At 43.6% G+C, this 25,673-nt stretch overlaps 1 protein-coding gene across 1 annotated transcript in view; it reads left to right on the forward strand.

Moving 5' to 3' along the window:
* Positions 1 to 25,673, forward strand: part of msps (msps cytoskeleton-associated protein 5) — a 608,635-nt gene that overhangs the window by 555,490 nt on the left and 27,472 nt on the right. The window lies entirely within an intron of this gene.

The following is a 25,673-nucleotide window of genomic DNA, read 5'->3' on the forward strand; positions in this document are numbered from 1 at the left end:
TCCTGGTCTAGACATAGCTACCTTTAACAGACCAGACAGCCAGAGTTACCTCGGTCATCATTGCCATATATTCATAGTAGTATTTAAGTGATAATCCACATCTTAATTTATACTTTCACTTCCTTTTTGACATGCAGACTGTGTATTGTGGTATCCTTGTTCAGAAGTGTTGACCATCTGTCCGTATCTGGTAGTCTAGACAATACTTTGGCCAGATCTGAAGGCTAATTTTGGGAGGTGGATCAAGTGGGGTTGGTGGAGGATTAGTGCCCCTCCCTGTAAAACAATTAACTCTAAGCCCTTGGCCACCCCGTTTGGGATACATGGCGTCTGGCAATGAATGAATGAAAAAAATTTTTTGATGATTTTTATATTTTATTTTTGGGTTTAGGTGAGTTATAAACTGCATTTAGGCTTAGTTTAGCTTGTTTTAAAGCTATTTGGGGGTTTAGGTTAGCAAGAAATTTGTTTTTGGACTCATTTGGGTGGGTTTAGGACTTGGTTGGTGGGGAAACCCAAGGCTCAAAAGTGCATCCCTATACTTTACATGTTAAATCTACCCTGTTATATGATACCCTGTCTAGCAATGGGTTTTTACTGAACCAATTGCATTGTTAAACTGGGGTATGCCTCAGGCGGACCCCGAGATATGATACCCCCAGATGCGATACTGCAGCATAGCTCTGGGGGTAGTGATACCACCCTACCCTGCCGAACGCTGTCCAAAACCGTTATAATGATGTGTTTTGTTCTGTTTTTATTTGATTATCTTTTAGACTTAAATTTTGTGTTAGGTTAATTCACAAACTATTTTTAGACTTAGATTAATGTGTTTTAGTCATAGGTTGGGTGAACATTGTCATTTTGGGGTACAGTTTACGACAGTGGAGTCTGTGTATAACATGAGATAGGTTACATGGAACCTCTTGTTAAATCAATTTCCTATTAAATGGTGACATATTACATGTAAAATAGGGGGTTAGTTTCCTGGAAACCACATATTTTCCCCCAAACATATGAAATTCTTCAGGAAATGCCATTGGCATTGCATTCAGGTCCACGAACAGTGAACACTGACCATCAACTGGTATTTATTTATGCTTTTAAATAACAAGTAAGTCAACCAAGCAGTATAATTTGTATGAAAACTTAATTTACATGGACTCAGCTACTGGATTAACATCAAACCTGTCACATACTGTAAGAGCCGAATTTTTCTGATCCTGAGTCGTCAGGAGATCCCTATGACAGTCACAAAACCTGTTCACAGTTACTGCACTGATGTTAGCTATATGTAAAAATTCATGAATGTTGCTGTTCCCACACCACACAATTTGAACCAGAGTTATAATGACCTCCCCCTCCTCTATCTCTTTGTCTGAAGCCCTTTTACCCTTTGCCATACGTGCCTCTTCAATCCAGCCTTAATCCCATAATTACTAATGACACAAAGTTCTTCCCTTCTGTGCTCTCTCTCTCTCTCTCTCTCTCTCTCCCTCTCTCTCTCCATACTCGTCCTGCTTCCCCCTCACTACCTACCCTCTTTCTTGGTGATAACACTAACTCATGAGTTTTTAATTTTTTTTGCGATTTATTCCGCTACTATTGGTTGTATCAAAATTCTGCAAAATCCACGAGAAAGCTCATGAAATTCTGCATCTGGACATATGCTTAACTCTTGGAAGGTCCTGGCAAAATTTTGCACTAGGATGGTGGGATTTTATATGAAGGTAAGCTTTACTCCTGAACACTTTGTTCTCACTTGATTTCTGTACTTTTACATATCAGTTTTATGTGTTTTTGTTAGCATATCTTATAGTATAAATACCAGCGATGATGATGGTATACATTTATAAGAAATATAACCAATTTCTGGTGTCATAATTGGCCATGGATTTTTTTTTTTTTTTTTTTTTTTTTTTTTTTTTTTTTTGAGCCCTGGGAGCTATCACTGATCACATGTCATTAATTTTCAAGTCGTCTTCAGGTTTTTGTGGATTTCTGTTGTTTATGCATTGTTTCCATAATTTTTAGCATTAATATGGATATTCGTATATGTGTGTTCATGTCTGAATATGGCAGATTGACCTGAAAACAGTGCCAAAATTAGGAGGGGGATTGTACACACAGTAGTGTATAGATAGGGTCTTTTTTGGTTTTCATTTTTTTTTTTTTTTTTTTTTTTTTTTTTTTTTTTAAGCATTACTTTGGTTATTCATATGTGTGTTTTGATGTCTAAATATGGCAGATTGACTTGCAAACAGTGCCAAAATTAGGAGGGGTACTGTACGTACAGTAGTGTGTAGGTAGGATTATCTTTGGTTTTCAATGTTCTTTTTGCATGGTTTTCTTGGTGTTTAGCATTACTTTGGATATTCCTATGTGTCTTTTGATGTCTAAATATCCCAGCATGACCGGAAAGCACTGCCAGAGTAAGCAGAGGTACTGTACAAATAGGTTTAGGTACAGGTTGGAGGTCAGTTATTGGTAGGGTCTGGGTATAGTGGGAATAATATTGCCACTACCCGGACATGCTTTTGGCTATATTATTTCTGGATAAACGAGTGATTACTGTGTATACATATACACTAGTATCCAGGCTTGCTCATTATCCGGATGCTGGACCTTGGCTGTATTAAACCATTATCTGAATTTACTTATTATTATCCAGACGTAAAAGTCTCCGAAAACTTCGGCCAGCTAGCTGACTTGTTCAGACATTTGACACTGTGTCTGCTGGGCTTGAGCTGTGAGCAGGAAGTAGGCTGTAACCCACAACCAAAGCTAAAATATCCATCCGCCCCTGTACTGAATGTTCAAAGTCACTTTGCTCATCCGATCGCTTGCAACAAACGTCTAGCACCCTGGTAATATGACTGTAACCCACAAGCAATGTCAAAATGTCCATATGCATCTCCACTGAATGTCCAAATTCACATGGCCACTGGCCTAAGTCTTTCCTAATTGCCATTGAAAGTGTAACACATACCACAAGCCACGAGTACGAGTTCGGTGACAGCGGCCCTCCGCCTCCCTACCGAATGTCCAAAGTCGCCCGGTCACCTTGAGTTGTATTTCCACATGGCCACTCGGCGTCCAACAGACTGCAAGCTATGAGTAAATGTACGGTAAAAGCGTCCATCTACCTCACGACAGAAGGGTGAAAATCCTGTCCACAGCCTCGCTTCTTCCCCCCTGCCCTTCCTTCTCCATACCCTCCCAGCTTCCCCCTCACTTCCTCAGTCCCTAACCTCCTCCATGGTGATAACACTGACTCGTATTTAAATTTTTTTTGCGATTAATTCGACTGCTATTAGTCTTATCGAAATTCCGCAAAATCCACAAGAAAGCTCATGAAATTCTGCATCTAGACATATGCTTAACTCTTGGAAGGTGCTGACAAAATTTTGCATTAGGATGGTGGGAATTTATATGAAGGTAAGTTGCACTCCAGAACACTTCATTCTGACAGCATTTCTCTACTTTCACTTATCACTTTTGTTTTTATTAGCTTATTTTATAGTATAAACACCAGCTAAGGTAATGGTTTACCATTTATAGCAATACAGGCATACCCCAGTTTAACGATGCAATTGGTTATGTAAAAACCCATCGCTAGGTGGGATATCGTATCTCGGAGTAGATTTAACGTGTAAAGTACAGGGATGCGTTTTTGAGCCTTGAGATGTCCAGAAAAAATCAAGCAGAGTTGTGATTTAAGAGAAAATGAAGCAATGATCTTACAGTAACACGAACATTAAATATCCCCCATTATTTTATAATACCACTAATATTTCATAATTACGCGAGACTCAAAATGGGTACGTTTAGTATCCACTTTCTAAGTGGCTGCGCATGGTTACATGTTGTGTCATGCTTTTGTCCCTAGCCACCATGGTCTTTGCGGTGTTGCCAGATGTACACGTTCTTGCCGGACTGGGTGACGTGTGTGTGTTGGGGGGGGGAGATAAGTGGAGGAATGGAGACAATAGTGGGCTTTAATCTGGAAGAGAGAGAGAGAGAGAGAGAGGATAGTACAGAAGTAGGTATTGAGTAGAAAGGCAGTGGGGTAGAGGGGAAAGAACTGTGTCCTCAGTAATTATGAGACAAGGGTTGGGTTGGACAGGTACTTGAGAGAGATAGAGGGAAGAGAGTGAGATAGGATAGCACAGAAATACTGTATAGGTAAGGAGTAGCTGGCCAGCCGCATGTTCAAACATTCGGTATCGTGGCTGTTGGACTCTAGCCATGAACGGGAAATAGGCCGTAACCCACAACCTGAGCTAAAATGTCCGTCTGCCCCTGCACTGGATGGTCAAAGTCGCATGCTGGTCCGATCACTCCCATTGAACCTCCACCACCCGAGTAATATTGACAGTAATCCACAAAAGGTGTCAAAATGTCCGTACGCATCCCCACTGAATGTCCAAATTTGCCTGGTCACTGGATGTCTTTCCCAAATGCCACCGTGTGTTGAACACAGGCCACAAGCCATGAGTACATGTTCGATGACAGTGGCCATCCGCCTCTCTACCGAACGTCCAAAGTTGCCCAGTCACTGGGAGTTGTGTTTCTGAATGGCAACCACGCCTGTAACACAGACCACAATCCACAAGTAAATGTATGGTTACAGCTCCCATCTGCCTCTTCACCGAATGCCTGGAGTCCCCCAGCCACTGGGATTAGTATGAAACCCCCCACCACGTGTGCCTGTCTGCTTCTCTACCAAATGGTCAGAGTCGCCTGGCAGGCCACATTAGTCATACACTGCCTGAGGTGGTGATGTACTGGTCATCCACTGTTGTCGTCACGTGACAACCCCTGTCAGGGCAAACAGAAATGAACCTTGTATGCAGATGTCAGTTTGCTGCGTGTTGCTTCTTCTGTGCTTGGAGGTAAGCGTGGGATGCAATATGGCAGCGCTGTACTGCTTGCCGGCCTGCAAGCCCGCTCCTCAGTTCCTGCCTTAGTCTCCCTCGTGAGTGGTAATGCTTGCAAGTATGGCTGTGAATGCGGTTGCGTTTGTGGTGGTCACCTACCTCCGTCAAGTTGTGTCCCTCCTTTGCTGCATTCTTGTGTTAGTGGTGATGGCCCCACCACCACCTGAGAAGCGGAAGAGGAAGGTTTTGACCCTGGAGAAGAAACTTGAGATATTAAGCAAGGTTGACACAGGCTGGACCACAGGATGCATACTGCGGGAATGTGATCTACCGTGTTCAACTTTGTTTGACATCAAGAAGTCACTCGACCAGCTTATGCAGTATGGACGGGACTTCAGCGAAAGCACACGTAAGAGCAACAGGAAGGTCATGGCCTAGGCCCGGCACACTGTTATCGACCAGTCAACTTTGTTGTTGTTTCACCAGCAACATGCTGCCAGTGCACTTGTGCATGGGACCGAGGTGAAGGCTGCAGTTGAGAAGTTTGCACACCTGCACAACGTACATGACTTCAAGGTTTCTGAAGGGTGGCTCTTTTGCTTCAATATTCGCCATGGACTGAGGCCATAAGGCACGTGGTGAGGCTTTGAATGCAGCAGCGGAGGATGTTGACTCGTTTTCCCAGAAAGTGCAGCCCCTGATCAAGGACGAGGGCCTTGCCCTTGTTCAGGTCTATAATGCCGATGAAACTGGTCTAATCTACCAGTCGTTGCCCATCAACACTGTTGCAGAGGAGAAGAAGACTGTGTCTGGTTGTAAGGTATCCAAACAACGTGTCTGTTTTTTATTGTGCCAATGCTAACGGGATGCACCGCCCCAAACCTGCTACTGTTGGGCATGCAAAACAACCACATTGTCTCCGTGGGTTGATGGATAGTCTGCCTGTTGTGTTGTTCCATTCTGTGAAGGCCTGGTTTACCACCAAGATCTTCAGAGACTGGTTCCAGACACTTTGTCAAGATTATCTGTTTTTGGTGGTAGGTAGGGGCGCTCACCATCCAGTTACTTGTTGTAGTGCTGCTCTCAGGTGTCTGCCCTTTCCTTTCCTCCATTCTTCTTTCCTTCCATCCTCTTCTGCCTCTCTTTCCTTCATTCTTTCCTCGTCCTTCTGCCCACAGATGACTTTACACTCGCTCCTCTTCTTTCTTTCCTTCATTCTTTCCTCTTCCTTCTGCCTGTGGGTGACTCTACACTGAGTGACAGGCCAAATGGTTTCCTGTACACCAGGAAACCATTTACTATGCTGGGTGGTAACCATATAACCAAATTTTGGCGCCTGGTGGTTTAGTGGGTAATTATTGCGCTCCAATTGCAGTGAGCTGGTGAAGGGTTATATCCAAGGGATGGTTGGGGTTTATTGCTCATGTAATGCCACTCATGGATGAGTGAGGCTGGTTACTCTCAAATGTCAGGACTTACTTGCCTAGCCCCGGGCATCTATGCTCCTCATGGGGCAACGTAGGATTGGATGATGGATGGATGGATGTATTATCTGTTATCAGACGGAGGTCCTTGGTATCGCTTGCGACAAGGTGAAGGCACTTCTGCACCTGGACATTGTCCCCGCGCATCATTCTGAGAAGGATTTGGTTGTTGATGACGGGCACATTAGGTGCATGTTTCTGCCACCTAATACAACTGCTCTGATTTAGTCAATGAACCAGGGTATTATCATGGTTGCGAAGAGACTGTACCGGCAGAAGTTATTCAACAAGGCGAAGGTGATGCTTGAGGATGAGGACACACATGGGGAGCATACCTTGCAGAATTTTCTGCATTACGACCTGAAGTCTGCAGTGTTCAACTGGGTGAATGTGTGGAGGGAAGTCTCTGTGAAAACCCTTAAAAGCAGTTGCTTTTGTCTCCTCCAGGAAATCAGAGCCAAGCACGACATTGAGGAGTTTGACATGATGATTTCCACTGCTGTCTTCGAACAGCAGGAGAGCAGGTGGACGTTGACGATGTGAGGGATGCTGGACAACGACAGCAGCAGTCCTGGTTATCAGACCATGTCTGATGAGATCACCGCTGCTGCTTTTGTGGGCACAAAAGAGGGCAGTAATACCGATGTGGACCCCGACTGCCAACCCCCCGCAACTCCATCACTCCCTCGTCTCAGTGCCCCATGAGCCAGTCTGGAGGAGGTGCTGGAGTACGTCAAGCACCCGCAACGTGACAGGGAGTTGGTATTGCTCAGCCTGTCGATGGAGCTGCAGACAGTCAGGGACGCTGTCATCCTCCGGCAGAATTGTCGGTCCTGTCATCAGGCCAGGAGCGACTCCATCTTCATGCCTGCCACCCCCAGGAGTGCCAACCCATTCTCACTACCACCACCACCATATTTCCCCCTTTCACCATTGGACCCGCAACTGAGCACATTGATAGCCGTTGAGTCTCTGTTGGACGTAAGTTTGCAGCTGTCTTCGGAGTCTTCTGAGGCGGGTAGGCCACCATTGCTGTGCCATACGTCACCACTCATCGCTCAGCTTCAGCAGGTAGAGGAGGAGGAGGAGGAGTTCTTCAGCCTTTGCTAAATCCGAAGGTTAGCCACTAGACCACATGGGACAACTGTAGACCTGCTGGAGGTATGTGGTTTATGAAGCCTGTGTATGGTGCACTGGTTGGTAAGTACCCCAATTGAATGTTTTTTGGCAGGGAACCTCAATTTTTTTTTCATAATTTCCCTGGTGTTTAAATTTATTTAGGATATTCCCATGTGTGTTTTGAGGTCAAAATATGGCAGATTGGCCTGAAAACAGTGGCAAAATTAGGAGGGATACTATTACATACAGTAGTGTATTGGTAGGGTGTTTTGGTGTTTGTATTTATTTATTTATTTATTTATTTTTTCATGGTTTTCTTGGTGTTAAAAATTACAGTGGATATTCCTATGTGTGTTTTGATTTCTAAATATGGCAGAATGACTGGAAAACAGTGTCAAAAAAAGGAGGGGTACTATACATACAGTAGTGTATAGGTAGGATGTTTTTTGTTTTTTTTTTTTTTTTTTTTTTTTTTTTTTCCATGGTTTCCTTGGTGTTATAAATTATTTTGGATATTCTTATGTGTCTGTTTTGATGTCTAAATGTGGCAGAATAACCAGAAAACAGTGTCAAAATTAGGGTACTGTAAATGCAATAGTGTATAGGCAGTTTTTTTTTTTTTTTTTTTTTTTTTTTTTTTTTTTTTGAGTGGTTGGTCAGTAGGCTGTGCCAGCTAAAGTAGATGGGAATGGTAGTGCTTTGGTGGACATCTGTGCTTGTAAGGGGTTGGCAATAGCCAACACCTTCTTCCGGCATAAGATGATCCACAGGTATACATGGAGAGTCATGAGAGGGATGAACGGTAAACTTGTTGAACGAAAGGCAGTGATAGATTACATGTGTGTGGATGAGCGAATGGAAAGGCAAGTTTTGGATGCAAGAGTGTGGAGAGGGTGAGGGAATAGAATCTTGGACCATCACTTACTGATGGCCAAGGTAAGGCTGCAAAGAAAATGGGTGAAGGGACGAAGGGGAAGACAGGAGGAAACAGCTCCTGTGAAAAGAGTGGAGAAGTTGCAAGAGAGTGAGAAAATGGCAGAGTATAATAGCATAGTGGAAGAAAGATTGGGAAGGTATGAGTTAGAGCTCTTGGAAGGGGTGGAAGAAGTATGTAAGATATTCATGGAAGAGATGGGTGCAGCATGCGAGGTGGTTTGTGGAGTGAGGCGGAGATGCAGGGGTGTGCAAGGGACAGCATGGTGGAATGATGAGGTGAAACGAGCTGTGGAACAAAAGAAGGCATGTAGTGAATGGCTAGCAAGTATAGGTAGGGGAGAAGATGAGAGAGAGAAGAGAGAGGTATATGTGGTTAGGAGAAGGGAGGTGAAGAGACTGGTGAAGGAGAGTAAGAAGAGAGTGGGTGAAGAGTTTGGAAGGAATCTGATTGTGAAATGGAGGGAGAGTAAGAAATTGTTTTGGAAGGAGGTAAAGAAAGTAAGGCAGTGTGAAAGGGGAAACAGTAGAGGAGTGAAAGATAGGAATAATAGATTGTTAGTGGAGAAGAGAGAGAAAAATGAGGAGATGGAAGGAGCACTTTGAGGATTTGTTGAATGTAAAGAGTGAGAGAAGTGCGAGTATAAGTGGTTGGGGAATGGCTGGGAGAAGAAGAGATGAGGGGAGGGAGGAAGAGATCAGTAGGGCAGAAGTAGTTGAAGCAATGAAGATGATCAAGATGGGAAAGGCCCCAGGAATTGATGAAATGTGTGGTGAAATGCTGAAGTATGGGGGTGAGATTGTTGTGGAGTGGATATGGAAGTTGTGGAGATTGGCTTGGGAAGAGGGAAGGGTTCCAGAGGACTGGAAATCAGGTATAATTGTTCATTTATACAAAGGAAAAGGGGAGAGAGAAGTGTTTGGTAACCATGGGGGTATTTGCTTTCTTAGTGTGACTGGAAAAATATATGGTAGACTACTTATTGATAGGGTTAGGCATATGACAGAGGACCTAGTTGGAAAAAAACAAGGGGGCTTTAGGAAGGGGAAAGGGTGTGTAGATCAGATATTTGTTCTAAGATGTTTAATGGAGAAGTATCTAGAGAAGGGAAAGAAAGTGCATGCTGCCTTCATGGACTTGGAGAAAGCACATGACAGAGTAGATAGGCAAGGTACATGGAAGGTTTTAAGAATAAATGGATTGGATGGGAAATTGTTGAGTGCTGTGAAGAGTATGTACAAGGGAGCTAGGGCTGCGGTGCGAGTGGATGGTGAGCTGAGTGAGTTCTTTGATCTAAATGTGGGACTGAAACGGATGTGTGATGTCTCCATGGCTGTTTAATATATTCATGGATGCGGTTGTAAAGGAGATGCAAGGTAGGGCAGTGGATGCGAGGGTGGCTTTAATGAATGAGGGTGAGGTGTGGAAGATTCCGGTGTTGCTGTTTGCTGATGATACAGTAATGTTGAGAGAAGATGAATGGGAGTTGCAAGGTTTGGTGAATGAATTTGGGACAGTGTGTAAGAAGAGGAATCTGAAAGTTAATGTAAACAAGAGTAAAGTTATGGTGTTTGAGAGGAATGAAGTCACAGAATGCACAGTGAGGTTGGATGGTGATGATATGGAGAATGTGAGTGCATTCAAGTACAGTACTTGGGTAGTGTGATGAGTAAGGATGGAACTTTTGGGGATGAAGTGCATGAAAGGGTACAGCAGGGAAGGAAGGTTGTTGGTTCACTAAAAGCGGTGATGAAAAATAGGGAGATGAGTATGAAAGTCAAGAAGTCATTGCATGATAGTATTGTGATCCCTACCCTGAAGTATGAAGCGAGGTGTGGACCTTGCTAGAGGGGAACAATTCAAGAGTGAGAGCAGTGGAAATGAGTTACCTGAGAGGAGCATGTAGAGTGACATGGAGGGACAGGTTAATGCATGAAGAAGTGAAAGATCGTTGTGGGGTGGATCCAGATGTGATTGAGAGAATTAGGAGAAATACACTGAGGTGGTGTGGACATGTGGAGAGAATGGAGAATGAAAGACTGACTAACAGGGTGTATGTAGGTGAAGTGGAGGGAGGGGTAGACCGAGGATGAGGTGGAGGGATGGAGTTGAGAGGTATATGAGGGAGTGGGGAGTGAGTTGGTGGGAGGGCAGTCAAATGGTGGGTGACAGAGCGGCTTGGAGGCGTTTTGTCTGCGGCCACTTTTTGCTGGATTAGGGTGTCGGACTTTAGATAGATAAATAGATGGATTTTTTTTTTAGCATGGTTTTTCTTGTGTTAAAAATTGTTTTGGATATTCCTATGTGTTTTGATGTCTAAATACGCTGGAATGATTGGAAGACACTGCTAAGTAAGCAGAGGTACTGTACAAATAGGTTAGCTGTTCTTAGAGGTTGGGTATGGGTAGGGTCTGGGTACAGTAGGGGGGTGTTGTTCATTATCTGGATGTTGCGACTACCCAAACATGCCTTTGGCTTTATTATGTCAGATAATTGAGGGACTGCTGTTTTTTTTTTTTTTTCCCCCACTAATCCCCTACTGGGGCATGACTGTACAGTATTATTGGAGGGAGTGATAAAATGATTTATTTTGATATTGTGTTATCATCCGGATACATGACGTGCTTGTAGTGCGCAGGTTTGCTGTGCACAGTACACCCAGTACAGTACAAGGTGGAAGTTTACTGCTTCTATCTGTCTTGAAGACATGATATCAGTACGTAAAGAAATGATCTGAGAGTCAAAGTGCAACTAGTCCAAAGTTTTTAGCTCCAAGTAAATGGTGCACACCTGTTTGACATAGCCTTCTGTGGGCACCTCTTCCTGGAACTTTTTTTTTTACTTTACTCTTTTAGGCAGTTTCTGATATTAGTGGAGGGATAAATAATGTCTAAATGCCTAGTAAAGTGGTAGGTATGGTAATTTAGAGAAATATATATTTAAAGAAAAAGGAAAAATTTGTTACATAAAACCATCTCCCAGACCCAGAAATACTCTGTCAGCTGATACGCCTTAATATATGTAATCTCAGTAATTTCAGTCAAAATATTTTAGTTCAGTATAAGAAGTGATTTTTAAAATAATTGTATATCAATCACCAAAATGAATTTTTCATTGTAGGTGGTCTTCCTAAACAGCAATCCCAGGGTTATCACACATAATTGATACTGAACATAAAGTAGTGTAGGATAATGGTGTTGTGTGATAACAAATATGCAACACCTATAGGGTTTATCCTAATTGGTGCCAGGCACTCCAGGTGCAAGCCCAGATTTTCCATTTCATGAGACCCACTAAATATGTACTGTACCTACTGTTATGGTAAATACCAGAAACACACATAGGCATGGTTAGGTAAATAGAAAGTGATGAAAAAGGCACAAGAAGGATGAAATATATACCATAGACAGACCTGAGATGGACTTCAGATAAGGAGTTCCAAGATGAGGTGGTAGAGAATTACCACCTGGCATTAACTCCTTGCATAGGGTCTCATCTTTGAGTACATCAGAGCCATCAGAAACCACAGGCACTGCACCATCATTGTTGGCAGAAACCAGATCAGGCCTATAACAATGCCGAGCTGAAATGTGTGCTGTCATGGCTTGAGTGTAGATTTTCATCTCTCAGTGGTAACAGAAACTGCTATTTCCAAGGATTTATGTATTAGTATTGTTTTATTCATCATCAGGACATCCTTTCCCACACTAGGGCAGCATGAGGAGCAACAACGTCCACACAGCCAAAGTTTGCCATGCTTCCATTCACTCATCATTCAAGCCTTTGAAATCCTGACTCCATCTAACAGCCCCTTCCTCTCCCCTCCGAAAAGAAAAAAAGCCACCACATTCTGTACCTTCACATATATCTATCTGATAGAGCCAAGCCAAATGCTGTCACATTAAGAGGGTTGCCAAATCCATGATTATGCAGTTTTTTGCACAAAATTTATCCAGCCAGCTTGATCTCTTGTCAGTCTCTTAGCCTCACCAACTTCCATACCTCTGTTCCTCACACACTCATCTGCCATATCCATCCACCTTCTTTTTGGCCTACCATGCCTCCTTCTTCCTTCAAATTTGCTCAGATATACCTTTTGCACCACTCTGTTGTCATCCATTCTCTCCACATGACCATACCATCTCAGTACATTCTCTTTGATTCTGGTGTCCACAGACTTCTTCACTCTGCAGCTTTCACGAATCACAGTATTTCGTATCCTATCCACTCTCTGTACTTTATAGGGAATCCTCAGCAGTCCCATCTCTTGACTTTTCATTTTCATGCCACATCTTACTCTCACATCTGTATGTTAAAGTTGGCACCTACACTCCTTCATGTAAGCCTCGTGCAGCTGGAACTCCCAAGCTTCTGTTTCTTATCAAGACCTTCACAACACCAGCTACTTTCCTTCCTTTTGTCACTCTACTTTCCACTTCGTTTGCACATTTTCCCGTTTTCTAACTGTACCCAGGTATTTGAACTCTCACCAGTTCCAGTCTCTCTCCATTCACTGTAACATCACACTGGGAGTCACCTTCTCTCTCAGTAACTATCACTTTACTCTTTTCTTCATTTACGCTTAAGGCACGACGCTCACAGACATCTACAAAACTCTGCACTAGTCTTCTAAGCTCTTGTCCAGTATTTGCAAGTAGCACTGCATCATCAGCATACAACAAATTAGTGATACTACATCCATCGCCATTCATTACCATTGCCATCCCTCTCTCCAAACTCATGTTTTTACATCTCTTATCACCCCATCCATATATATAATGAACAGTCATGGGGACATCACACAACCTTGTCACACACCCACATTATGAACCATTCACATAGATGCCCATTTATCCATACACATGCTTCACTACCACAATAAAAGCTCTTGATGGCGCCTGGCGGCTTAGCATCTACAACCTACTTGTGCAAAACCTTCCACAGTCCTTCTCTGTGTCCTTTGTTGTATGCTTTTTTCAGATCCATAAGTGCCATAAACACCTTATAGTCCTTCTCACAAGCCTTCTCCACTATTTCTCTTCCTCTCACTGCAAGTATTTGATCCACACATCCTCTGCCACTCCTAAAGCCACCCTGTTCGTCACTCACTAGGACCTCCGATATCTCACTTACTTTATAATAATTCGTCCTTATGCCTTCCCTACCACACTCAATAGACTTATGCCATGATATTTCTTGCACTCACTTCGCTCACCTTTAGTTTTGTACGGGGTCACTGCCTTTTTCCACCCTACTGGCACAGTTTCACTCATCCATGACCTCTTACATATCTCCAGCAAGCACTTCATTCTGTGCTGTCCACTGCTCTTAATCATCTCTGCATACATCTTATCAACCCCAGCTGCTTTCCCTTTTTTCAGCCGCTTCACAGTGTTCTTCTCCTCGGCAAGTGTCATGTTTCTTGCCACTGTATTACATGCATACCCCGGTTTAACGATCTAATTGGTTAGGTTAAACCCCGTCATTAGGTGGGGTATCATATATCGGGGTACTTTTAACATGTATTTCAAGCAAATAAAGCGCCTCGGACCAGGATGGACCATACGTTGACAACTAAGGAACGGACAAAGGACATTCTGAGGGTGGGGACGTGGAATGTAAGAGGAGTGGATGATGAAGTGAAAGAGAGAGAGATTGTTCAGGTGCTTGAGGATGCAAGAGTGGATATATGTGGATTGACTGAAACTAAGGGTCATGTTTCTTGCCACTGTATTACATGCATACCCCGGTTTAACGATTTAATTGCTTAGGTTAAACCCCGTCATTAGGTGGGGTATCATATATCGGAGTACTTTTAACATGTATTTCAAGCAAATAAAGCGCCTCGGACCAGGATGGACCATACTTTGACAACTAAGGAATGGACAAAGGACATTCTGAGGGTGGGGACGTGGAATGTAAGAGGAGTGGATGATGAAGTGAAAGAGAGAGAGATTGTTCAGGTGCTTGAGGATGCAAGAGTGGATATATGTGGATTGACTGAAACTAAATGGAAAAGTGAAAGGGTGAGAGAGTGGGAATATGGTTTAGGTATATGTGCGGGAGTTAACGAGAATGAGAGGGCAAGAGGGGAGTATGTCTGATGATATTGAAGAAGTGGAAGGAGATTATAAGAGAGTATGGAACAGTCGGTTCAAAAATTGTATGGGTGAGGATGAAAGTTGGTATACAAGCGTGGGCGATTGTATGTGCATATACGCCGACAGAGGACCGAGTGGCAGAAGTGAAAGATGAGTTTTGGACAAGTGTAGAAGCATGTATGGACAAATGTGAGTGGAGTGAGAGAGTGCTTTTGATTGGAGACATGAATGGCAAAATTGGGAATGTTCGAGTGGATGGAGTGGTTGGTCAGTGGGGTGGGCCAGCTAAAGTAGATGGGAATGGTTGTGCTTCGGTGGACATTTGTGCTGGTAAGGGGTTGGCAATGGCTAACACCTACTTTCGGCATAAGATGATCCACAGGTATACATGGAGAGTAATGAGGAGGATGGATGTTGAACTTGTTGAACGATAGGCAATGATAGACTACGTGTGTGTGGATGAGCGAATGAGAAGACATGTGTTGGATGCAAGAGTGTGGAGAGGGTGGGGGAATGGAGTCTCGGACCATCACTTAGTGATGGCCAAGGTAAAGCTGCAAAGAAAATGGGTGAATAGATGAAGGGGAAGACAGGAGGAAACAGCTGCTGTGAGAAGAGTGGAGAAGTTGCAAGATAGTGAGAAAATGGCAGAGTATAAGAGCATAGTGGAAGAAAGAATGGGAAGGTATGAGTTAGAGCAGATGGAAGGGGTGGAAGATGTATGTAAGATATTCAAAAAAGAGATGGGCGCAGCGTGTGAGGTGGTTTGTTTGAGTGAGGAGGAGATGCAAGGGTGTGCAAGGGACAGCATGGTGGAATGATGAGGTGAAACGAGCTGTGGAACAAAAAAAGAAGGCATATAGTGAATGGCTAGCAAGTATAGGTAGGGGAGAAGATGAGAGAGAGAAGAAAGACATATATGTGAGCAGGAGAAGAGAAGTGAAGAGACTGGTGAAGGAGAGTAAGAAGAAAGTGGATGAAGAATTTGGGAGGAATCTGAATGTGAAATGGAGGGAGAGTAAGAAATTGTTTTGGAAGGAGGTAAAGAATGTAAGGAAAGGGGAAATAGTAGGGGAATGAAAGATAGGAATAATAGATTGTTGGTGGAGAAGAGAGAGAAATTGTCAAGATGGAAGGAGCACTTTGAGGATTTGTTGAATGTAGAGAGTGAGAGATGTGCGAGTATAAGTGGTTGGGGAATGGCTGGGAGAAGAGATGAGTGGACGGAGGAAGAGATCAGTAGGGCGGAAGTAGTGGAAGCAATGAAGAAGATCAAGATGGGAAAGGCCCCAGGAATTGATGGAGTGTGTGGTGAAATGCTGAGGTATGGGGGTGAGATTGTTGTGGAGTGGATATGGAAATTGTCTAGATTGGCTTGGGAAGAGGGAAGGGTTCCAGAGGACTGGATATCGGGTATAATTGCTCATTTATACAAAGGAAAAGGGGAGAGAGAAGTATGTGGTAACCATATGGGTATTTGCCTTCTTAGTGTGACTTGTAAAATATATGGTAGAATACTCATTGATAGGGTTAGGCATATGGCAGAGGAGCTACTTGTAGTTGGAGAAGAACAAGGGGGATTTAGGAAGGGAAAAGGGCATGTAGATCAGATATTTGTTCTAAGATGTTTAATGGAGAAGTATCTAGAGAAGGGAAAGAAAGTGTATGTTGCCTGCATGGACTTGGAGAAAGCTTATGACAAAATAGATAGGCAAGGTATGTGGAAGATATTAAGAACATTTGGAGTGGAGGGGAAATTGTTGAGTGCTGTGAAGAGTATGTACGAAGGAACTAGGGCTACGGTGCGAGTGGATGGTGAGCCGAGTGAGTTCTTTGATCTCAATGTGGGACTGAAACAGTGTTGTGTAATGTCTCCACGGCTGTTTAATATATTCATGGTTGCTGTTGTAAAGGAGGTGCAAGTAGGGCAGTGGATGTGGGGGTGGCTCTAATGAATGAGGGTGAGATTTGGAAGATTCCGGTGTTGCTGTTTGCTGATGATACAGTATTGTTGTTGCAAGGTTTGGTGAATGCATTGGGGACAGTGTGTAGGAAGAGGAATCTGAAAGTTAATGTAAACAAGAGTAAAGTTATGGTGTTTGAGAGGAATGAAGTCACAGAATGCACAGTGAGGTTGGATGGTGAGGATATGGAGAATGTGAGTGCATTGGGTAGTGTGATGAGTAAGGATGGAACGTTGGGGGATGAAGTGCATGTAAGGGTACAGCAGGGAAGGAAGGTTGTTGGTTCACTGAAAGCAGTGATGAGAAATAGGGAGTTTAGTATAGAAGTTAAGAAGTCACTACATGATAGTATTGTGATCCCTACCCTGACATATGGAAGCGAGGCGTGGACCCTGCAAGAGGGGAACAAGTCGAGTGAGAGCAGTGGAAATGAGTTACTTGAGAGGAGTTACTTGTGGAGTGACATGGAGGGACAGGTTGACGAATGAAGAAGTGAAGGAACGTTGTGGGGTAGATGTGGATGTGGTTGAGAAGATTAGGAGAAATACACTGAGGTGGTTTGGACATGTGGAGAGAATGGAGAATGATAGACTGACTAAGAGGGTGTATGTAGGTGAGGTGGAGGGAGGGAGAGGGAGGGGTAGACTGAGGATGAGGTGGAGGGATGGAGTTGAGAGGTGTATGAGGGAGGGGGGAGTTAGTTGGGGGGAGGGTAGTCAAATGGTGGGTGACAGAGCGACATGGAGGCATTTTGTCTGCGGCCACCCTATAGACAGATAGATTTCAATGAGGACCAGTTACCAGCCTTGGGTATCCCCCCAAACCAAGTCCAAAACCCACCCAGATGAGCCCCAAAACAGGTTTAAAGGCATTCTAAATGGCCTAACAGCTGTCAAGGAAGCTAAGCTAAGCTCAGCACCTGTAAATAACTCACTAAAACCAACAAATCAGATCTGAATACTGTCAAATATAAGTCTGGAAAAAATCAAGCTTAGTAAACTGTACCCCAAAATAACAGTGTTCACCCCACCTATGGCTAAAACACATTAATCAAAGTCTAAAAATAGTTAATAAATCAACCTAAACACACAATTTTAGTCTAAAATATCATCAAAATCGGTAAGAAAGATAAAAACCTATTGTTAAACTGGGGTTTGAGCATCGTTAGGTGAGGTATGGTGCATTTTCTACCCTCATCATTAAGCCGGGGTATCGTATATCGAGGTATTAATGTACAGTAATCCCTCCAATATCCGACGTAATAGAGCCAAAGGCATGTCCGGATAGTGATCCTGTCCAGATATTGGGCCCCAGGCTCCTGGACTTGTACTTATGGACCCTAACTCAGAAAAACACCTATACAGCTCCCTCTGGACATGCATTGCACCTATTTAAGACCCAAATCACACCAATAAGGGACATAAAAGACTGAAATAAATGCAAAAGAATCATAAAATGAGGTTTTAGAGGTGAGTTTATACAATATTAAACATTCTGGGTACTTACAAGTCCCTGGCTCCTGGACTGGTTTGAACCGCCAGTTTTGCAGTCCACGGTTAACCCCTACACCACAGGCATGTTTACCAATGTTTTGCGTGTGCCGCGGGGTTATTCGGGCTCCGACAGACTCTCAAAAAATATTTGCCAAAAATCAGTTATTAGTCCTAGAATATTAAAATTACATATGCTTATGGCACATACCTTCAGCTTTCTCCTGGAATGTTTGTTGAGCCTTCGTTGGTTACCGTAGGACTTGTGGAGACCTCTGAAGTTGGGTAACAAAGTCTCCACTTTACACTTCCCGACAACCTGTAATATGATTACCACAGCCAGATATTAACACTATAAACACTACTCTATGATTTTCAAGTAGTTTGGGATCCATACTCCAAAAAAAAAAACCCACTGTGAAAGCAATGAAAATTACGAGCGCATCTGACCGTCGCACTTGTGCTAGTTCGCTCTTGGTACTCTGTCATTTATTATTCATAAAACCCCTCATACTTTATATTTCTATTACTGTATAACACTTATATATATCTACAGTCTTTATCCATAAGTTTCCTTCAGTAGTATTAGTTTATTGTCACTGTAGGGATTCAATTTCTTTCAGTAAAATAGGTAGCATTCACTTTCTCGTCCTGTATACTAGCATTGAGAGTGAATGTCACTTTCACCATCGCTCTCATAACTCATAGTATTCAGACATGCTAGAGTGAAACTTTCACTTTCATTACTCCTAGGGTATATACTCGTATTCTTATAATACTACTCATTTACATTTCTATTTACGTTCTCTATTTTATTTACGTTATTTACATTTCTATTTTATTTACACTGTGTTATTCACTGTCACTTGAAGTAACTTATAAAACTATTTTCCACTGTTCACGTATATTTACATTCATTACTTTCACTTGCTGTTTACACATTATTTACAATTCCACTTGCACTGTTTTACTCGATAGAAAGATCGTAGTCTCTCTTTTATCAATTGTCAGCCCTTTACCTCTTTCCACACGAGGTTTAGTGGGGGTAAAGGTCACAGGGCCCTTTGCATGGGGGTGAAAAGTCCCTGAAGCTAGCAAGAGCGAACTGACGTACCTCCACGTTAGAAGATGATGAGAGTGAACTGATAAGGGTGGGCCGGGGTGGTGGCCTACCTAGGGAAATTCATTACTACCAATGTTAGCCTCTTGAAACAGCTATATATAGCAGTGAAATGATTGGCAGGAAATCTAGACAATACATTATAAATTAGGTAATTCCAGGTGAATGTAAATATCACTTAGGCTTCTCCCATCCCTCCTTATATGTATATTTATTACGAAAATAGATTATACGGCATATTTCAAGGGGAAATAAACGAGTGCACGTGAGGTGTTGTCAGGTGATAATTAGCCAATTCCAGGTGTATGGCACTCTCACTTACCTTATTTCTTTCTTGTATATATTATTTGGTATAAGAATAGGGCATAGGGCTTATTTCAATGGATGAAATCAGTGAAAAATTCCAGGGAAGATTTACTTAGCGTAGCATGGCCGGGCAGGCGAGAGGATAGGGTAATGGAGGGGCGGTAGGGAGGGGAGTCAAGAACGGGGAGAAATGGCTAAATTGTCAACAATGGATGAGAGTACAGATGAGATTAGGAGTGCTGACTAATGTTGGACATTGGCAGTACTGATAGATGATACAAGCCCCCACTTGGAAGCCCGGGTGAATTCAAAATAACACAGAATCACAAAAGCGACGCCCCGCTGTATGATCCCTTGCTCCCAAGCGTAACGAAAGTGACGCCCCGCGGTTAAGGGGTTAATCCCCTGCACTCTAAATTCTAATTTCTTAACACTGCACAACACTGTAAATTCCCGTGTGTTCTAGTGGCGAGGTATTGCAGTTTATTCACAAAAAACAAGCACCTGTGGCTTGCACTGCTATAAGCATCTGCTCTCGATTGGAGTTTGGCTGTGACTGTTGATGATGGCGGGGTAACAGAGTTGCCAGATCGCAGTGGCCACATTACCAATCTCCTCAACTTTCATTACCAAATTTAATTTTTCATAACCAAATTCGTAAAGCTAGCATTTATTCTTCACTAATTATATATACAAGTGGAAATACATGTAATCACTCTCTTTATAATTAACACCATGTTGATTATTTTCACGCTATGTAGGGTAGCAGATTAATCAGAGAGAGCAAACAATCCACCATCTCCATCCTGTGTATCCTCATACATGTGAAAAATCCATTTGGTAATGCATTATTCTGATTCATTACCAAACGAATTTTTTATTACCAAATTGGCCCACACTTGGTAATGAAAAATACCAAATGGCAACCCTGACAGGGGAAGGGGGAGGGGGAGGAAGGAAGGGGTGAAGGGACCATGGTGTAACAGCTGTTCGACGCCACGCGGCAATTTCAAATTACGGGAGGGAAAAAATTCAGATTTTTTTCGAATTTTTTGTGGTTTTTGGCCCATTTTGGGAATATTGGATCCCGGGACGATTATGTTCGGATATTGGGTGTTCGGATATTAGAGGGATTACTGATACTTCTCTGTGCACTTCTAGTACTGGTCATGTTAACAGTTGCTTTACTGTCTCCATTCTCATTATCAGACTTTGAAAATGTTCTTTCCGTCTGGTCCTTACTTCATCCTCATGGGTTAATAATCAACCACTTACATCCTTCACACTTTCACATTTCTTTCCAGTGTCACGTCTGCATTTCCGTATCTGTTTCCAGAATAACTTCCTATTTTCAAAGTAATTTGCATTTAATTTTCTTCATGGATCATCTTTTATCTCTTCCTTTCATCTTTACTAGTTTCTTTACGTGCTTCTTGCTCTCAATATATTTACAGTAATCACTCCAATATCTGACGTAATAGAGCCATTGGTAGGTCCGGTTATTGGTTTTGTCCAGATATTGGGCCCCAGCTTATGGACTTGTACTTATGGACCCTAACTCAGAGAAACACCTATACAACTCCCTCTGGACATGCATAGCACCTATTTAAGACCCAAATCACACCAATAAGGCACATAAATGACTGAAATAAATGCAAAAGAAACATAAAATGAGGGTTTAGAAGTATGTTCATACATTAATAAACATTCTGGTACTTATGGACCCTAACCTAGCCTAACTCAGAAAAACACATTCCTACTGCACATGCATGAGGTAAGTATAGTATGGAAAAAAGTACAGTATGAAACATTCTGGTAAGTATAGTATGGAAAAAAGTACAGTATGAAACATTCTGGTAAGTATAGTATGGAAAAAAGTACAGTATGAAACATTCTGGCTACTTACAGCAAGTCCCTGGCCACCTCGATGAATAACCGCCTCCTCTCGGACTCTGACAGTAAGAACGATTTCCTGAAGCACTTGCAGTACACTCTTCCTGAAGTCTTGCACTGAACTTAGTCAATAACACACAGAAGTCCATTCTCTTCACAGTGTTCACTTTAGTCCAAATAATGCTCTATTGTAATTTTGTGTTGCACATTAACTTTTCCCCTTTTTTTCCAAATTTCCAAAGGCAAAACAAAGAAGTCTATTTACGTTAAATTTAGTTTCCGCTGAGTCTTTTCTCTCAACTCGAAAACCTTAACACAACACACCGTTTTTTCACTGCACAACACTAAAAATTCCCGTGTGGTCTAGTGGAGAAGTTCTTGCTGTTTATTCACTGTCAGAGTCCGAGAGTATCACTGGCAGGCGACCAAGGGGTGCATCGCTGGGTCGTGGTGATGGCGTACCCACTGCAGAGGACTCTGAGGAAAGCCGCAAACTCACGTCGAGCGGTGACTCCACCGTGGCTGATGTGCTGGGCTGTGGCTCGGAGCATGAGGGCCTGTCTTGGGGAGGCAACGGAGTGGAGCCAGGGCTGGGCACAGCGGGGGTCACGGGCCTGAAAAAACTGTCAATCGTTGACTGATGCAAGGACCGACGATTCTGATGATTGATGATGCGCTGCCTGAAAGCACGCACTTCCTCCGCGAGTCCCAAGGGCCCCATCTCCCTGTCGCAGTCCGGGTGTTCCAGGTAGTCTAGGACGAACTTTAGATGTTCCCGGAGTGCTCTCAGCTTGGGGATGGCTGGAGTAGTGTCCTGCTGAGAGGAGTCCGCATCATCGTCGCCTTCGTTGTCGGAATCTTCAAGTTCGATACTGACATCAGCAACCGAAGACGTGATCTCGATATCAGACAACGTCTGATACCCAGGATCGCCCTCGTCGTCGTCCAACCACTCACGAACATCGTCCACATCAACATCGTCGCCGTGCGTACGTAGCCGTGCATGGAAGTCATCCACGTCAAACCCTAGAAAATCATACTCCACATCCGTTTCGAGAAGCAGACGAGACCAACCATTTTCAAGAGTTTTCACAGGGACTTCCTTCCATGCACTAGCCCAGTTGTACAGCGCAGACTTGATGTTGTAGCGGCGAAGGTTTTCTAAAGTCCGCATGCCTCGTGTGTCCCGTCCTTCCCTGCGCTCGTCCTCGTTCTCGAGAACAACCATCACCTCGTCCAGGAACTTCCGACGGTATAGGCGCTTTGTTGCCACGATCACTCCTTGGTCCATGGGTTGAATGAGATCAGTCGTATTAGGTGGCAGAAACATGCACCTAATACGGCCATTCTCAGCAACCAAGTCCTTGTCGCACGGGTGGGCAGGTGCATTGTCGAGCAGAAGGAGAGCCTTTACCTGGTCGCGAGGGATTCCCAGTGTCTTCGTCTGGTAATGGATGACCTCCTTGACGAAGTGATGGTGAAACCAGTCTTTGAAAATCACAGCTGTGAACCATGCTTTCAAAGAATGGTACCAGATGACAGGAAGGACTTCCATCACCCCACGAAGGCACCGAGGCTGCTTTGCACGGCCAACAACAACGGGCTTAAGCTGGTGCATGCCGTTAGCACTGGCATAACACAAAGCAGATATCCGTTCCTTGGAAAGCTTGCGGCCAGGTACTTGCTTCTCCGTCTCCTCGGCTAGAGTGTTCGTTGGCAGCGAGCGATAGAATAGGCCAGTTTCATCAGCATTGTAGACTTGACCGAGAGTTAGGCCCTCCCTGTCGATCAAGCCTTTCACCTTGTGCCGAAACTCGTCAACTCCATCCTCGTTAGCGTCCAATGCTTCGCCATGTGCTTTATGGTTAGTAAGGGCATGTCGCAACTTGAACGCGAAGAGCCAACCCTCGGATGCCTTGAAGTCTAGGGCGTCGTGAAGCCTTGCGAACTTCTCAGCAGCAGCCTTCAGCTCCGTTCCACGTACCATCACACCAGCTGCACGTTGCTGTCGGTACCAAATCAACGTGGATCGGTCGATTTCTGCAAACTTGGGGGTAAACATAACCTTCCTTTCCACGTTGCGTTTGCTTCTCGACGAGAAGTCAGCTGTGTACTGCATGAGTTTGTCTCGGGAACCATTTGATATCGAACAAAGTCGACCGGGCCAGGTTATACTCGCGGAGAATGCGGGAAGAAGACCAACCTGCATCAACTTTTTCCTATATCTCCCTCTTCTTTTCCAGAGTCAACACCACTCTCTTCCTTTTCTCAGGTGGCGGGGCCATCATCACACACACTAAGAGGAGGCCCGAGAGCAGCAGGAGGCCCTCCAGCAGGTAGGGCATCACCACAAAAGCGAGCACGTGGGCAGCCATTGCGAAGAGCGTAGGTCCAGTCGCGGTGAGAGACAAGCGGGAAGTGGGGAGGATGCAGCGGCACTCTATCAGACATCTGAGGAATGATGCACCAAAACAATGCTCTCCCGCGGCGCGCGCGGCAAGTTCAAATAACAGATGGGGACATTTTTTTTTTTTTTTTCCCCCCAGACCATTTTGGGAATGTTGGATCCCAGGACGATAAGGTCCGGGTAGTGGGGATGTTCGGTTATTGGGCATCCAGATATTAGAGTGATAACTGTATTTCTTATTTCAGTTGAAGCCCTTTCCTGCAACCTCTCAATCCACTTCTTCCTCTTTTACAATGCTCTCTTAACCTCTTCATCCCATCATGCCGTACCTTTCTTTTTTGTTGTTACTCTTGCCACACCACGCACACTGCTTTAGCATTCCTAACTAAGCAGTCCCTATGTGTATACCACAGTTTTGTCCAGGGAGTAAATTCGGATAAAACTAAAGTGATGATGTCTCGGGATGGTGTTGGTCCTGTCAAAGCAAGGTGTGGCCATGTGCAATTTGCTACAAGGGTGTGGGAAATAACTCCATCTTGTGCAGTGTTTGTGATAAATGGGTGCCTAAGAGGTAGACTGCAATGGGTATTAGGGGTAGACTGCAAAGGAAAGCTGATTTAATGTGTGGGTTTGTCGGGAAGAGCTTGTAGAGGTTGTCAGATCTTGCTGGAGAGTCTCTTGAGTGTGGAAAAGTTTTGCTATTTGAGGGAGATGTTATGTGCTGGAGACAGGGCTGGAGGTAGCTGTGTGACTAGGGTAAGGAGTAATTGGAGGAATTCAGGTAGCTGTTCATACCCTGACATTGAGAGGACTCTCCATCCATGCTAAGGGACCTTTGTTTGCGGTATGCATTATGTGTGTAATGCTATATGCTAGTGAGACCAGGGCAATAAATGAAGACGATATTCATAGACTTAAACACACAGAAATGGCAGTTAGTAGATGGACGTGTAGTGCTTCCGTGATTGTGAGGCCTGAGGGAGCTAGGAGAAAGGATTGGACTGGAATGTATTGGTGTTGTGATGAGGAGAGGTTGGTTGAGATAGTTTGAATGTGTTATGAGGATGGAGGATGACAGTTGGGTGCAGAAGGTGAGAAGTGCAAACGTCAGGTGTAAGATTGTGAGAAGCAGACCTGGGATGAGGTCATAGAGTGTGACCTCAGGGATGAGAGACTGAATAGGGAGGCTGGAGAGATTGAGCAGCATGGAGAGACACCATTAGGTGACTAATGCCGACGCATGCAAGCACGTTGGAATCTTTATAAACTATTTTATACGTAGAGCAGTAATACATACGGTCATCCCTTAACATCTGCGGTTTTAACATACATGGTTTTGAATATCCATGGATGGCTACAGAAAAAAAAAATTCATTGAACTCTGCTGACACTGTAACATTATCCCAGGCACTGTTTGTGGCTATTTTAGTACAGTAATGGCATTATCCAGTGAATGAAATATACTGCAACACTCTTCCTTTTGGAGGGAGCTGGGATGAGCACAGTAGTCAGAAGAGGCCATGCAGGAGTACATTTCTTTATTTTTAACTTTTAGTGTTCTTGTATTAAATAAAGTAGTTGTTTATGTTCTTGTATTAAATAAAGTGGTTGTAAACATGCACACAGGGTTTTTTGTTAGTTATATAAGGAAATGGGAGGTCCAGAGGTGTTTTTAAGGGGGGCCAGCAGATATCCGCGGATTTTTAACATTCTCTGGTGTCTCTGTTAACTAACCACCGCGGATGTTAAGGGATGACCGTATAACATATGATTTGTGATACATGTGGTTTGCAGGACATGGTGTCCCTTGCTGCCCAATTTACCATGTACTACAAGGATGTACCATAACAGATGGAGCTGAGATTTTCAAAGGCATGAAAGATGCATGAATGGTTGTTTAACTGGACACATTACAGTACTGTAATTACAACGTTTCTTGTATTTCTGTTTCTGGATCCCTTGGACCCAATTTTAA

The sequence above is a fragment of the Coenobita brevimanus genome, chromosome 110 (assembly GCF_032717465.1).
Source record: "Coenobita brevimanus isolate Jiangsu-jjx chromosome 110, ASM3271746v2, whole genome shotgun sequence".
In the NCBI taxonomy this organism is placed as follows: Eukaryota; Metazoa; Arthropoda; class Malacostraca; order Decapoda; family Coenobitidae; genus Coenobita; species Coenobita brevimanus.